The sequence below is a fragment of the Myotis brandtii genome, unplaced genomic scaffold (assembly GCF_000412655.1).
Source record: "Myotis brandtii unplaced genomic scaffold, ASM41265v1 scaffold4553, whole genome shotgun sequence".
NCBI lineage: Eukaryota > Metazoa > Chordata > Mammalia > Chiroptera > Vespertilionidae > Myotis > Myotis brandtii.
Genome location: NW_005367397.1, coordinates 55,502 through 59,068, shown reverse-complemented (window position 1 = coordinate 59,068; position 3,567 = coordinate 55,502). Strand labels below are relative to the sequence as shown.

At 50.1% G+C, this 3,567-nt stretch overlaps 1 protein-coding gene across 1 annotated transcript in view; it reads left to right on the top strand.

The window, feature by feature from the left end:
• The first annotated feature begins 3,516 nt into the window (after positions 1 to 3,516).
• TMEM185A (transmembrane protein 185A) overlaps positions 3,517 to 3,567 on the top strand; it is a 41,030-nt gene continuing 40,979 nt past the window's right edge. Inside the window, exon 1 of the mRNA XM_005875053.2 lies at positions 3,517 to 3,567. The gene's annotated coding sequence lies outside the window, so the exon portion shown is untranslated.

The following is a 3,567-nucleotide window of genomic DNA, read 5'->3' as shown; positions in this document are numbered from 1 at the left end:
TTTCCTTTCAATGTGCATGAATTCGTGCACCAGGCTACTAGTTTTCAAATAATTCCCATTGTTATGCTCAAATGCTTGATTAAACTGTTGGTCTTGTTCAGGTGATTATTAAGGGTTGGTGTCTGAGGATGAGGCTGAGGGCAGAGAGGGTGGCAAGAGTGCCTTGTCAGTCACCCACAAAACCAGCTTGGACCTTGTGTTCCAAACAGGCAATTTGAGCAGAGGAAGGTAGAAGATGGCAGGGGTGGTCAACAGGATGCCCCCTCCCAGGCCCCAGATACCTGAGAGCCAAGTGAGAATTTGGAAAGGACCTGGACAGAGGAGGGCTTTAGGGTCCAGTGATGCAGGCTTGGAAGATGCTCAGCAATCCCAGGAGAGTTGGAACGAGGAACACCCATCAGATTCCATCTGAGCTGCCCTGGACTGGCCTGTGGAAGAACTCAGGGCAGATGCAGCAGGAGATGAGCTGGAACCCTCGGGACATCATGAAATGAGTGTCCTTGGGACAAGTGCCAGGACCAGAACCCTGTGGGGCACTGCAGGATGAAAGTAGGAACACCAAATGCCCATTCCTGGAGGGAACTGATTGGTGTGAGATAGTGCTCACACAAGGAGGCTATGGACCACAGGGCAGGGACAGCTTGAACATCCTGAGAATTTCCCAGGTTCTTCAGGGAAGACTTTTCAGGGTACAGAAACCTGTAATGTAGCCTCTGGAAACACACATCACCCAGTTGTCTGGCCAGTCCTGATGAAGTTGGGGCAGAGTACACAGGAGCTTTACTGCCTATCAGCAGGAATGTTCTGACATTTTTTAGATGCCCTGAGCCTGCCCCGTGAGTGGCTGGTGTGATGAGTCTCAGCCATGGTCCTGCTCCCATAAGAAATCACCATTCCCCTGCCAGGACTATAGCCTGCTCTGAACTCCAGCCTCCTGAGCAATGTGCTGACTTCCTGCCTGGCTCTCACCTAACCTCCTCTGCAGGAACTATGTGTGGCAGCTGTCCTGGGAGAGTAATTGGTCCCAGCTCTTAGCCTGTCTTTGGTCCCTTTGCTGGGATTTGGCATAAGGATAGGGGTGGGCTCATGGCAGGGTGGCAGGATGTAGTGTGTGACACCAGTGGGTATCCACAAGGCAGAATCAGGCAAAGCCATGTTTGCCCAGCACCAGAGATCCTATCCAAAAGGGTCCCATAGACACCTCCTTGTGGATGCAAGAGAGTATAGTCCCTGTGGGTACTGTGCAGGAGACTGCTGACCTGCCATGTGCCTGACCTCCAGCATGCCCAGAGGTGTGAGCCACAGGACAACTTTGCTTTCCTTGAAATCACAGCAAATTTGAAGCAGTGCGGTACAAATACTTCTGGAAAATTGGGTATGTGAGGCCTTGGTTAAGTCCTATTATTGTCATATATCCTCATGGACAGGGCTGTATGCTCTCCTTGGCAATTTGGTTTGTCAGAGCAAAAGAATACATGGACAATTTGTTGTGTATTCGTGTCCTATTCCCTAGGCCAGTGGTCGGCAAACTGCTGCTCAGCAAACCGTGGCTTGCGAGCCACATGCGGCTCTTTGGCCCCTTGAGTGTGGCTCTTCCACAAAATACCGACTTCTGCACATGGGCCACGAAGTTTCAATTGCACTGTACATGCACGCCCGCACGTGGTATTTTATGGAAGAGCCACACTCAAGGGGCCAAAGAGCAGCATGTGGCTCTCGAGCCACAGTTTGCCGACCACTGGCCTAGGCTAAACAGTACCCGCTGACGTGGTCATCTCTGGGCCCACTGTGGTCCTTCAGAGCAGAGGGTTCAGCTGTGTGACTCCTTGTAACCTCACCAAAGTAGTACCTGCCATCAAGGCTCTGGAGACACTGACAGCTTGCCTGGTCTCTGTGAAACTCTTGAAAGGGCAACAATGCCTATTATTCAAGTGTCTTATCAGACAAACAATTTTACTCCTTATTTCCTTTTTGGGGTGAGTCTGATGGTAATTAAGATGGCACTGGCCACTGTCAAGTACCTCTTTCTAGCTGCGTGTGCGTTGCAAGTTCAGCCAGACCCCCCAGTTGCATCTTTACTCCTACATCCTTACTAGCTGGGTGGCTCAGGGCACATTCTACAAGCTTTTCTGTGCCTCAGCATTCTCTCCTGTATTTAAATGTTCATTGGGAACCTCCTAAGGGTTGGTTGACTCTGCCTGAAGGATAGGCAGGGGAGGTGGACCCAAAACTCTGGTGCTTCAGCAGTTGACAAACTTGATTTAGATTACTCATCCTTAAAACAAGCTCATATAATAATACCCATTTCCCAGTGGGTTTGGGAAGCCAAATTACTACTTGTGAAATGTTTTCAAGTTCTCAGAAGAAAGGTGATACATCACAGCAAAGTATGACTATCATAATTGTGATCTTCTGAAGCTGCCTCAGGGCTAACCTATATAAAATTGCCATTCATGAAATTGTGGTATTGTAACAACGACTATTATCCATAATACCAGAGTAATGTCTAAAGTATTGCTGTGTTCATGGAAAACTTAAATAATCCAGAAGGAAATGAAGAAGGTAGACTAAGTCACCTGTTGTGAGCTTGTCCTGCTCTCCAATTCCAAAAGTAAATAGACTCCCTGAGGAGGTAGACAACTGTAAGAGCACCAAACAACAACAGCATTCTTAGGGCACCTAGTGTGCATCATGCAAGTTGTCATAGAATGTTCCCAACAAGTTTAGAAAGTAGGTTTTATTATCTCTGCAGAGGAGAAAAATTGAGGCTCAAAGATGTTGACTTGTCCAATGAAGATGAACCTGGCAGTTGAAATAGATGGTCTGCAATGGGGAAAGAGGCCAGATGTAAGGTGACCAAAAAGTCTAGGCAGGAGCCAAGGAGTCTCTGAATTAGGTTAGCAAAGCAAGGATGATTCCCAGATTTCCAGTTTGGGCATCCCCGAACCCCCACCCGTGAATGTCTGCTGCTAAAGGAGAAAGCAACCTATTAGGGGTAGGCCTTAGGGAGGGAAGATGACTTTGGTGCAGGGTAAACTGAGTTTGGGTAGGCCAGCATATATCCCTTTGAGCTGGTCTGCGCCTTGGGAGGGAAGTTGAGAAGCAGACGTTGGAGTCACTGACACATCTGAGTAGTGAAGCCTGGGATAAGATCGCCAAAATGCAACTTCTCACCTTTGGCCACTTCTTCCCTTTCCCTAGGAGGCTCAGTACTCAGTAGCAGAAATGTCCAGAAGGCAGCATGGGTCAAGGCAGGTGCCCTGGAAGACCTCACTGCAGGCCTCCTAAGCGGCCGCTCCCTCCCCGCAAGTCTGCACCTAGTCAGCGTCCTCGTTGGGCTCTTCGCCCCTCCCTAGGACCCTGGTCTCCACCAGCCTCTAGACCCCACAGTCTCCTCAGCCCGCCAGGAAGGGAAAGGGTCAAGGACTGGCATAGCTCAAGACTCAGGCTCTTCACAGGGTCGACGGGCGGGGCCTAGGGCGCATGCGCGACTGCTGTACGGCATCCCGGAAGGAGGGGCAGGAGGCGGCGGCTCTGGTTTCTCAGGGTGGCAGCGGCAGCAGCGGG